Source organism: Tiliqua scincoides, chromosome 4 (assembly GCF_035046505.1).
Source record: "Tiliqua scincoides isolate rTilSci1 chromosome 4, rTilSci1.hap2, whole genome shotgun sequence".
Classification (NCBI taxonomy): Eukaryota; Metazoa; Chordata; class Lepidosauria; order Squamata; family Scincidae; genus Tiliqua; species Tiliqua scincoides.
Genome location: NC_089824.1, coordinates 171,850,711 through 171,863,604, shown reverse-complemented (window position 1 = coordinate 171,863,604; position 12,894 = coordinate 171,850,711). Strand labels below are relative to the sequence as shown.

The 12,894-nt window shown below is 43.8% G+C and overlaps 1 protein-coding gene across 2 annotated transcripts in view; it reads right to left on the bottom strand.

The window, feature by feature from the left end:
* Positions 1 to 11,530, bottom strand: part of HMGA1 (high mobility group AT-hook 1) — a 32,686-nt gene extending 21,156 nt beyond the window's left edge. For both annotated transcript variants that reach the window (XM_066625521.1, XM_066625522.1), the window contains exon 1: positions 11,481 to 11,530. The gene's annotated coding sequence lies outside the window, so the exon portion shown is untranslated. The remainder of the gene's footprint in view (positions 1 to 11,480) is intronic.
* Positions 11,531 to 12,894: the final 1,364 nt, after the last annotated feature.

The window sequence follows — 12,894 nt, the reverse complement described above, 5'->3', positions numbered from 1 at the left end:
AAGTTATCTTTGTTAGAACGGAAAGAGTCACCAGTTCTACAACGTACCCGACTGTAGAACGATAAAAATGTTCAACCCCATTTTGTAAAAAATCCACAGTCCATAGGACTGTTCCTATGCTGGATTAAAGTAGCAGAATTACACACTGCCCAAGTCCCCAAAGGACTTCATAGTCTAAGGCAGTGGTTCTCATACTTTTAGCATTGGAACCCACTTTTTAGAATGAGAATCTGTCAGGACCCACCAGAAGTGATGTCATGACCGAAAGTGACATAACCAAGCAGGACAATTTTTAGTAATCCTACTCACACTTACCCAGGAGTAAGTCCTATTGACTACCATTGTTAAAAGCATATACATAGTAGCTTGCTAAAAGTACAGGTCTGTAACATTTCCCCAAATGCAGTCACATACCATGGTAGTATCAAGTCTAACAGATTAAAAATAAAACATTGAAATGAATGGGGACCTACTTGAAATTGGCTTGCAACCCACCTAGTTGGTCCCGACCCACAGTTTGAGAAACACTGGTTTAAGGAAAGAAATAACAAAGGGTTGATTCCAAGGAACAGGCACTATTGGGATATTCAACTAGAGTTCTTCAAATTTCTCTGACAATTTGTTACCCCAGCAACAAATAACCTGAACCAGAGGTCAATTTTCATACTTGGTCCTAGAGGTCATGCTTGAAACACGTCACACTGATCAGCTCCGGTTGCTCCCCGATATAATCAGAGAAGAGAATGAGAAGCGCACTGCTACTCCATCAATGTCTACTGCAAATTCTTAATCCAATAAAAACTTTATAGCCAACACAAAGAGACTTTTGTCCCCAACAGAGGAGACTGATGTTACTTGGCAGCCTCTTGAAAAGTTTCCAAATGCAAGGCTATTCTACTTTACTCTGGACATGCAAGTAAAAATTCTGTAGTGCTATCAGCAGCATCTGAAAAGAAGCTGTATATGAGGTTTCAGTCATTTCTGGTCATAACAGATCTCACATGCAGCTGGCAATTGGTCATGGACTCTACCTTGCTGACCCTTCCCTTGTTCTATCCCTAAAAGGCTCTTGTATCCACAGCGCCCGTACTTTTGCACAAGGTAGAAAGATTTTCATGAAGTATTTACGCAGAGCCCACCCAGAACTTCTTGCAGTTGCAGATCCAGCTACAAGGTCTGACCATTACATTATGTATGTTTAATGCTTCATCCAGTTACATCTGTATCATGTCTTGGTGACATTTTCCTAATTCTGCCACAGAAGAAATTCCAAAAAACATAATTTTGTGTATCTCCCTTATTTGGGATCATTTACAAGAACTTCTAAAGAAAGATTCAAGTCATCCTAGGACCTTCAGATACGTATGTGTCAAGCTCAGAAGAATCCACTTGGAAGTGATTAGGACTTTTGCCCCCCCCCCCCCGCTTTAAGATGTCGGCAATAAAGTAAACACAGCCCTGTTGGGTCAGTCCATATCCATCTAGTCCAGCATCCTCTTTCCACAGCAGCCCACAAGCTGGGGAGAGAAGGAAGCCTTTCACCATTGTGCCCCTGCAACTGGGATTCAGAGGAATATTGCCACTCACCCAAAAGTAGCACATAGTCATCATGATGAGTATCCATTAACGGACCTGTCCTTCATGTATCTGTCTAATCCCCTTTTTGCTATCCAAGCTGATGGCCGTCACCATGTCTTGCAACAATAAATTCCACAGCTTAATTATGCACCATATAGTACTCCCATATCTCCTTCCAATCAGCTTCACTGAATGACCCCCTGGCTTTAGTATTCTGAGAGGAAGAAAAACTCCTCTTCAGCCATACCATACATAATATTACAAGTCCCAATCATGTCCTTCCCTAATCACCCACCTTCCCAGCTTAAAAGCCCCAAGTGCTGTAGTCTTTCCTCAGAAAGAAGGTACATATTACAGCGTACCTAATTCACCGCAGAACATGCAGAGTTGTAAGCATATCTCTACAGAGCATCAACGGAAGAGTTGCCAGTGCCACTTTCTCACTCAGCCAAGCACAATAGTTCCAAACTACAGGCGCCCGTCACTTAACAGCTCGCTTAATGACAGACCACATATATGACGGTGGTCAAAGCACAATAAAGATGCCCTTAATGAGGCAATCGCATCTCCCCTAGCCTACAGCAAAGTGTCTGTTTACACAACAAAGAGGCTCTTAATGCAAAGAAGATGCAATCTATCTCCAGTAGCCTATGCAGCCAGCTAGTGTCTGGCAGGAAGTGTCTGTTTACACAACAAGGCAATAGATTGGACTGAATGTTCACTTAATGACCTAATCGCATAACAGTGCATAACAATGGGGATTGGAGAACATATCCTTGTTGTTAAGTGACACACTCTTGTACATGGAAGTCTCGACATGGAATGGAATTTTACTCTGTTAAAATTATGCTAAATGTTCTACCAGCAGAAGTCTGGCTCACTTCTCTTTGATCTTAGCAACCACAAATTGCCTTCGTAATGGCATTTTTAGGGCTCTCATCTAATTAATGAAATCTTAGTTTGTACAAATAACTAATCACTTTTTATATCTTCATAGAAGCAAACAGTTTGGAGAAGAAGCCTATTTTGTTTTAAAAAGATGATTGCATCATCTTAGATGAGGTTCTCCTTGCTGTGAAAGAGAAAAGGGGGAATGCCTAACAAGGTGCTGACCACCACTTTTTCTTTTTTTTAAACATACTTGCATTCCAAGTCTTTTAAGTCTCCTGCTTGCTGCCTTCTGGAACTAGAACCTGCTAACTGGGTAAGAGGCACTTTTTCAAGTGGGTGCTCCTTTTTTTTAGCAGGGGGAGAGTAACTGGCCCACCTCACCCCAGCACTGTCTGTTCTAGTGGCTGTCTGCTGGTATTCATTTGCATTTTTTTAGATTGTGAGCCCTTTTGGGACAGGGAGCCATTTAGTTATTTGATTTTTCTCTGTAAACCGCTTTGTGAACTTTTAGTTGAAAAGCGGTATATAAATACTGTTAATAATAATAATAATAATAATAGAACGATACAGCAGTATACCAACAGGCCACACAGATGGGCAATCTACCCCAGGAGACCTCTCACCTTGGGTAGCTTGATCATTTGCATAATCCTTCCTAGAAGGAAGGTAGATTTTAACCACACAACAGGTGCAGATGTGTGACAAAATTGTGGCACTCGGTTCACTGTTCCCACTTCGAGGGGCTAGCAGAATGCAAGTAAAGTTTTCATGAGGTTTGAATGTCACAGTAAGTGGGTTTTTTCAAAAGATTTCACCATTAAGGAACTAAGCCATGTTGCATTTGAATACAAATAAGTTGAAGTTAGTACTTCTGAAAGTGTTAATTATCCTGTAAAGGGGAGGGGAAAATCAAGCTCATTCCAAAACAGTTTAATCACAGTTTTGACTTTTGACTGAGTCGAGTGTCAAAAGAAGGGCACCCCACTGCTCATGGCTGCCATGCAGGTTAGCCTAGGCTCCTTTTGTATTTGAAGACCAGATTCCCCTCTCCTCCAGTACATCTACTGTGCCATTATCACCATGACAACATCACCTTGCCCTGGGTGGCACAGAAGCCTTTTGGAACCGTGTTCGTGGGAAAGAGAAATGGGTGCAGAAAAGGGAGTTCTGAGATTACCTTTGCTTTTTCTCCCTTGCAGGGCTTTGGGTGTGATTAGATCACATGGGGAAGGTTAACCCCCCAGTATTATTGTTGCAATAAAAAAACTGGCTTTTTTCAAAAAGTAAAGCCAACTTCTCGTTCTTTCACACAGTCTAGTCCTTCAGCACCCTTCTTCACTCACCAGAGCAGTGAACTGCTGCTTCCTCATCTTTTATGGCTGCTGTCTTGTCAGCAGCCAGGATCTGACAGGGAACAGAGACAGGGATGGAGGCAGAAAGATCAACTACCTGCAGAGCCGTTGCCATGGTGAACTCTGGGACCAGGAGGAGTCACTACCCATCAACTCCTGCACAACAAATGCCACTGCATAAGTTTGGAATGCTAGTGGAGGATCATCAGCCCACCTCCAGTTCTAGAAGAAATGCACGACAAAGGAGGGGCGCCTCCATCTGCCTGAAGATAACATCCACAAGGTTGCCAGTTTGAGGCCACCGGCACTGTGCGACCTTGAAGCAGCTGACAAGCTGAAGCCGAGCTATTTCCATCTGCTCTGAGCGTGGGAGGATGGAGGCCAGAATGTAAAGCCAGATCGGAATGAAACACCTTGAACGTAGTGGTTCTTGAAAGAAAGAACCTTCTTTCAAATTGTAAAAATCCCTATTTAATAAGGGATTTAAATAAAAGCCTGCCTATGTAAACCGCCTTGAATAAAGTCTTGAATAAAGACCAAGAAAGGCGGTATATAAATACCCGTTATTATTATTATTATTATTAGTTATTACAAATGCACCTTCTAGCACATGGCTGACCAATCACCAGCCACAGATGGTTTCTGGGTGATGAAAGTTGAGCACCTGAACATTAAGCTTAAACACAGATTTCTTCTCCAGGCCATTCACGAGAGAAGGCCTCAACACATTTCAACCACCAAGAAAATCTCCCTCTATGTAAGCCTGGAGATGCATTTTCTCCTTGGAATGAAGTGTAGAATGGCTACATCCATCCTCCTGCCAAAAGCAGGAGTAGGGAGTCTGATATGGAGAAGAAGATGCAAGTCAGATGAAAGGTTTATGACTAGCAGTTCACAGTTCTGCTCACCACAACAAGCATCTCCACTGTCATCTGGCAAAGCTAACAAAAAGGAACCCTGTCCTCCCTTTTGCCTTGAAGTTGTGAAAAGGGTGTGGATTTATCCCTCCACCACTTCAAAGAGCACAAGTACAGGAAGATCCTTGGCCTCCTTTTCTTTTAGAACTTACCATTTGAAACTGACCACTTAGACCAAAGCTCTGTACCTAAGTGCCAGCCTCTTGGCTCCAGAGGAAAAGGCATTTGGAAACACCTCTTGCCAATCGTTGCTCAAATGCTCCCAACAAGCCTGAGCGCCTATTTGGAACTGGAGAAGGGGACAAGGATGACCCTCTACAGTTGTGATGGTCTTCTAAGGCTTTCTGAAGACCACCACAACTACAAGAATCCCTCTCACCCTGTTCTCCAGCTCTAAACTTGAAGCTAGGGAAGGGGGCAGAAGACTGACTTTTACCCGCACTTCCATGTTGAGGAAGTGGCCAACAGCTCACTCCTACATCTACCTCCTCTGCAGTAGGCAAGTTCTGCTGCAGTCAGTGAGACTTAATCGTAGGCATACTTGAATTGGAGTATTAGCTTTAACCTTATGTATACTTAATGAGCATAAACCCCACTGAACACAGTTGAACTTATTGCTGAGTAGACATATACACGATTGCCCTGAATGTAAGGGACAGTATTCCTTCAACCATGAAGTGGCTTTGTTACCAGGTGAACCAATATTTGTGGAGCCTGTTTACAACAGAGGAGAGTTACAGTTGTAGGTAGGAGGGGCAACTACAGTGTCAGCAGGACAGAGATATCTCCACCTCTTACTACAGGAATGATGCCAAGATGAACCTAAATGAGATTTGAGTCATAACACCATATGCCTTATGTAAAACCAGTGTTTTACAACTGCTTCTTCAGTCTAAAGATTAACTATGTAACTAGTTGCCAACTATAGCAGGGTGGAAATCTCAGAGCTCTCAGTATATGAAGATTTGAAATAATATTGGTTTACTAATTGCAAGTTCCTCAAAGTTGAGATGCTGGTAACCAGGTTATTTGCCTACATAGCTTATAAATAAGGAGTTGACATGATTCTTTTTACTTTAAGGTACACTTAAGTTGCAAAAAAACTCTGGATGGGACCATCGGAAGAGGCATTTACAGGACCATTAAATGGCATTTTATTTATCAGTGGCCTATAGATGTTTCTAGGAAAAATATGTTTTAAGAAACAAAAACACTACCTCAAACACACAAACTGAACATGGAGACCTCCTAGCCTTTTTACAAATATGTAAATTGACTCATGTTCAATTACGGCAGTGATTCATGGAGTTTAAAAAACCTTGAGGATGTTTTTCTTTTAAAAACCCCACATTGAGTCCTATAAACACTCTTTAAATATTACTCACAACTTTTAAAGGCGCTTTAAGTATTTTCTTTCAGAAACTCCCACATGAAGATAAGCTTTCAGAGTTATGGATTTTAATGCGTTTAAATACATTTGCTCATCTGCAATTAAATTCACGCTACAGAAAGCTTACATTTTTGTAAGTAATAATATACAGTCTAGGAATTCTGCACAGCTTTTCTGAAAGCCTGGCAGATACACAATGGTGGGCTTTAGAAAGTACAGAATCTCTTTAGTTCTGTAAAACTGTTTTCCTATACAGTGAAAGACCTGCAACCGAGTAAAGATGTTCATTTTGCTCCAATGGTCAGTGCTGATTAGGGGCAGAGTGACAGAACACTTGCTTTGCACGCAGAAAATCCCAGGTTCAATCCCCAGCATCATCAGGTCTAAAACACTAGAGATCAGCTGTCACTCACCATAGACAATACTGACCCAGATGGAGCAATGGCCTGACCAACCACGAGGAATCTTCATATACTGATATCTTCTACTAGCTGCCTACTAGATTTCCATTTCCAGAAAAGTTGACTTACCACAGTGAGAAGAGCACTTACTATTCCAAGCATCTGCTGAATGGAGAAGAGCCATAAAAAAATAAAAAATAAAAAATCAGAGCATTATGTGTACAGGAGAGATGGGAGGAGGACATAGAAGGAATTGTGTGGCAAAAATCTCTCAAAGAAGACTGCTCTGTAGGGGATCCATAAATTATATGTGTTGGAGATCTTCCATCATATTCCTGCAATGTGCTCATTCACAAAAATTCTTATTCATCATCATCAAGCTAAAACCCTATTAGTGTCTTATGAGTCCAACATAAAACCCAGTTTACAGGAAAATGGATCAGTTCGGAACACTTCAGATACTAGTTACTCAAACAGATAAAGGAATATGCATTTTCATTTCATTATTTGCAGATAGGTCTATCCAAAGTACATGAACTTTGGAAGTGAAAATATAATAACTACCTGACAATACCGCCAATAAGCTTGTAAAAAATACTGCAATTTTCTAGCATAACAGGCTCCAACGCTAGTTAAGTATTTTTAAAAGTTTATACCCTACCTTTCCCCTTAATTTTAAAAAGGTGCTCAAGGCATACAACGGAGTACACACACATACAGAAGTGCACATCATACAAGGATAAAAATGTGAACATCAACAACAGCAGCTAAAGGGAAAAGCTAAACAAAGCAGATAGGTTTCCAGTTCCTTCTGGAAAAACAACAGGGATGGGCTAATTCTTAGCTGTAGAGGGAAGATGTTCAAGGGCTATGGTGCTACCATAAAGACAAGTCTCTTTCTCACTGCCACCAATCTAACATTGGCTAAAGGCAACAGTTCTCTTTATTTGCAAATTCACTTATCCACGAGGATCAGAAATCCCACCTACCTTGTTATCAGAGACTCTGTTCTCATATCCACCATTATTGTGCCAGTGCACTTGTGGCAGGGGGGTGCAGTGTAGCTACGAGAAGGCAGGTGGGGGTGAGAGAGGTTGTGGGGGAGCAGGAGAAGAGACAGTGGCCTCCTCATGACCAGAAGGCAGTGCCATGTATGGGAGAGGAAGATATACATATACAGTAAATAGCAGTTGGATGAGGGGGGTTGCAGTAATCATGTCCAGTCAGTTATATTCTTTGGTTTTTTTGGAAGTTAACTGGATTGGGTCAATTTTCTGCATCAATAGGCATTGGCCCATGGAGAATCTTCAGACACCCTTGTGTCACTTCCAGACTTGCTTGGGGACCTGAATCTTCATAACCTTGGTGATGAGACGTCGATGAGAGGTCTCTGAAAGGCTACATGTGGGCTGCTCTGGGGTTGGGGAAAGCTCAGGGAAGGGGCCAAGAGACAGGTGGAAGAAGGGTAAAGCAACCACTCCGAGGCCTCGTTGTTGGGCCAGCAACCTTCAACAAGTCTAGCGATAGCCTGCATGGAGGAGGATGCATCAGGTGTTGATGAGCCCTCTCTATCACCCAGCATAGACTTCAAGTTAAGATTCAGGTTCCTAAAGTTCACAGAGTGTATGGTGAAGAGGGTATCCGGAACCTGACCTCATTTTCCCCATAGGCTCAATGATTCAGATTCCGGTAATTTGGTATCCACTGGGTTTTCCAGGACCCTAACCCTAGCAGATGGCAAGAACTGACTGTATGTTAAGAACACAAGAGCCCCACTGGATCAAGCCAAAGGCCCATCCATTCCAACTTCCTGTATCTCACAGTGGTACTCCAAATGCTTCAGGGAGCACACAAGACAACCTGCTGAACGGATGGGTTGTTTCATACAGGAGATGTTCGTAAAGGAGGAGAACATGGGTTTCTCAGGTACCCCATTTCCAAGCCGGAAAGAGCTTTAAAAGGTCAAAACCATCATCTTAAAACAAGCTGGCTGGCAGTACAACCATAGGAACAGTGACCTGACAGTCTAACAGCTGTGCCCCATGACTGTATGGGCCCCAGTTGCAATTTCTACATAGGCAGCCCCACCTTAAAGTAATTCTGTCTTTATGCCACCAATACGTGGACCACTGTGGTCAGGCTGCAGTTGGCCCACCAGCCTAAACTGGGCAAATGCCTTCTGGCCACCGCTGCCACCTCATTATGCGGGAGCAGTGAAGAATCCAGGAGGGTACCCAAAACTGCAAACCTGCTCCTGCAGAGGGAGTGAAAGAAGTTGTTGAGCTGGGATGCTACCACTCACTGAATTACCTGCCCAGAAACAAGTTAGAGACTGACCAGAATTTTTCACTCTGATGGGTTCTAAGGAGAGAAGATACTGAAGTTTTGTCTTTGCCTGGGACATGGAAATAGTTTATCAATCCTTCAAGTGATAGTGTCCCCAACATGAACCTATTCAAATTACCTGTTCAACATACATATAGCAATATACACACCTGATTATATTTTCAAAAGGTTCAAATCCGCACATTCGCTTTTTAAATGAATGCATGCACAGCAACTCATACATGTGCCTGTTTGTGTATACAGAATGTATTTGAAGTCCTCATGCTGTCTTATTTTAAATGAGTGTATGTACAATCACATGTACGTGCATAGACAGCTGTACCTTCATACAGTGCAAAATGCATTTAGCCCTTAGGAACTGATGTCATCAGGGTGGATCTCACCATTTGGAATCCCTGCTTTGATAAAAGATATATATTTTTTTGATGCTGGGTTGAACACAAAGATGCAAATGCTAGACCACACCATCCTCTTGTACATTAATCCAAGTACCCCTGGAGGCAAGAGAGCCTCAGTTCCTCCAAAGGATAATAAAAGATAGCAGCCACAACCTGCCACCTTGAGGAACAGCCCCTGCATTCCTTCCAGCAGAAAAATCTACATATTCATCTCTCAGGTACCCACACCCCCAGATGTACCAACAGTTCACTTGTGCCACAACTCCTTGTAATCAAACAACAAAGTTCGGAAAAACAAATGGTCGCTTAAGTCTAGATCTCATAGGTCCAAGATGGCTGGACCTTATTCAAAATTCTGTAGCATGGTGCCCCAGTGACACGGTCCCAGGAGATCTCTCTCTTACAACAGACTGGGAGAAAAGACACAAAACCAAAACAAAACTTGAGGAGCTTGTTTGATGGCAGAGAACAGGCCTGGCTGTGGCACAGGAGACCCATTACCAGAGGCATTCCAAGGGGATGCTTTGAAGCCCCAGAAGATGCTATTAAAACAGCCCACCCCTAACAACACTAGCATAATAAAAAGGAAGTGATAAAGGGGGTGGGGGCAGTTACACAGGAAGAACAATAACCTAAGACCTTTGAAGAGCTCTGTCCTGCAGGGGATATAAATTCAGCCCCAGGAAGCCTTGATGTCATGGGCGAAGTGTAGTCGCCCTTGTCAAGAAGGGGCAGCAAGGGAAGAATTCCCTTAAAGTTTGCACAGGGGAGAGTTAAACTGGGAAGCTTACGTCTCTTCCTGTGTGTCCCCCCCCCACCTGCTAAGGTCACTGAAATCAAACCTGCCTAAAAACAAAGGAGTAGAGGAAGGAAACACCCACCAGATCCCCTCCATCCATTAGATGCCATGCCAGGCTTCTCCCTACCGCCCTCCTGTTTTGTTTTAACCCCACTTGAACTAGGAGCGAACCAAAGCACCAGTATTAAGGTAGCCCACTGCGCCAAGCACACATTTTTTCAAATGTTTCAGTTCTCCGGCACTTCCAGATGAACCATCAGCCTACGAAGAACTACCGATCCTAACCGATCCAGCAAGCCTGAACCAGAACCTGCAACAAACAAAAAAAAAGCAGGAAGAGGAAGGCGATGGGTGCCACTGCTGGAGTCACACACACTTTGCTTCATCCACGGTTGGAAACCTGGAGCCTCGTTGCTCAAGAAGGCAAGGCAGAAGATGCAACATCTTGCAAAAAATAAAATAAAATAAAATAAAAAGAAAGCCAGTGGGCGAGACTGAAACCTACCAGTCTTTCCAACACCTGCCAAATTCTAGCGTGGAGCGATGTTCTGCAAAGGGAAATGAATGCCCTGAGATCTTCCCCTTTAAAAGGAGCGGAAGGGGGTGTTGCTGGAGAGCCCAATGCACTACCTGCTACTGGCATTAAATATCTATCTATCTAGTCCAGCTCTGCGAGTCTATTGGAAGGAATGGATTGCAAAAAAAATTAGAAATTAAAAAAAATTACTCAGTGGAGGAGAGCCTCGTCGCACGATTTGAAAACGAAGCTGCTCCAGCGTGCATGTCTTTGCAAGGGAGAAGGGAGGGCAGGGTCACCTGAAACCCCAGCCGCTACGGCAGCGGAGCCCTGCAGACGCCGGCAAGTGGCACAAGGCAACCGGGAGCCCAGCGCGATCTCGCAGGCGAGCCCTCGCCACGGACCGCTCCTCCTCTCTCTTCCAGTGCGGGGCGGGAGGGGGACGAGTCAAGGAAGAGAGGAATCCCCAGCACCGGCTCGGACCCTGCTGCAGAAAGACGCCTGCTGCCTACTCCCCCTTCCCCAGCTCCTCAAACCGTTTCAAGCACCCTGGAATTCCACGTTGAAGGAGAAGCCCCCCCCCAGAACGATCCCCTCGCCTAGAGACCCCAAGGCCACTTTCCCTCCTCCCCCCAAGCCGGCCAAGGATCCCCCAACCCCTCCTCCTGCCCCTTGCAACGCACGATGAGAATAAAAGCCAGGAGGATGCATTATTCCGCATGCCTTCCTTGCCTCCCACTGCAAAGCCCAAGCAGGCACAGAACCCCCCCTCCCCCCTTTTTTGGCTATTGGAAAATGACTTTGCAAAACCTCTTCTTGCAATTTTGCAAAAAGGCTGATCCGAAAATAAACACAAACTTTTTTTTTTTTTTTGAGAAATCATCAACTTACAATTGCTCTTATTCGCCAACCTGTGTGTGTTTTTCCTTGTGTTGGGGGGGGGGGAATCAAATTAAAATAAAAAAAAAACAAAAACCCTCCCTTCTGGATGCTGGATGGTTGCAGATCTGAAACAGAAGGCAGAGACTGGAGAGAGGAGGAAAAATAAAACCCCAAAGAAGAAGCAGGCAGGCCCCCTCTTATTTATATACATAAAAAAAAATTGCTCCCAAAGGAAGGAAGCTGGGTCAAAATCATTTGCAGAATTTTTTTAAAGGCAGGATAAAAAAATATCCTCCTTTAAGTCTCACTGGAGGGGATCCAGCAGCTAAAAATAGGAAAATCACACTCCAAATTAAATAAGGCTAGGCTGGCTAAGTGGAGCTTAGCTCTTCCAATGGAAGAGTGAACGAGAGAGAGGGTAAAGGGGAGGGGGCGGGGCTCCCCCAGACTGCATCATCACCTGGGGGTGGAGGCAATGCAAAGCAGGCAGCCCAGCAATTTAAAGGACTGCTTCTTTTTCCAGCAGGGATTGCAAAGGCCAGGGGAGGGGGAACTGGCAACATGGAAAGAGACAACGTTACCCTTCACTGGAAAGGGGGGGGCACACACTGTTGCCAAAACTTTTTTACAGCCTGGAGATCTTCCACTTGATTTACAGAGCAATCGTATGCCTGCAGAGCAATCACAGTAAGAAGCGATCCTTATCGAGTTCAGTGAGAGTTACTCTCAGGTAAGAGGCAGGAAAGGAGGACAGTGTGTGAGCTTGATTAGCAAATGACAGGGAATTCAATGGAACTGACAGCACAACTATAGGCATGTTTATTTAGAAGTAAATTTCATAGTGTTTAGTGTGGCTTACTCCCAGGAAAGTATGTATAGCAGTGGTTCTCAAACCCTTAGCACCTGACCCACTTTTTGGAATGAGAATCTGTCAGGGCCCACCAGAAATGATGTCATGAGCGGAAGTGACATCATCAAGCAGGAAAGTTTTTAGGCTGTAATCCTACCCACATTTACCCAGGCTTAAGCCCTATTGTTTACCTTTGTTAAAAACCTTTGTTTTTACCAAAGGTAAAACCTTTTTACCTTTGTTAAAAACATATACACAGTAGCCTGTTCAAAGTACAGTTCTGTAGCACTTCCCCAAATGCAATCACATACCATGGTAGCATCAAGTCTAATATATTAAAAATAAAATATTGGAATGAATGGGGGCGCACCTGAAACTGGCTCCTGACCCACCTAGTGGGTCCTGACCCACAGTTTGAGAAACACTGGTATATAGAATTGTAGCCTTATTCCTTAGTAGCAGTGTGAACTCTTCATTTTGCAGTTCACAGGGGCAGGAGGTCTGGTCTAGAGGGTAGAGCCTCCATTAGCCCAAAGATAAACATCAGAAGGTCGCCAGTTTGAGGACACCAGC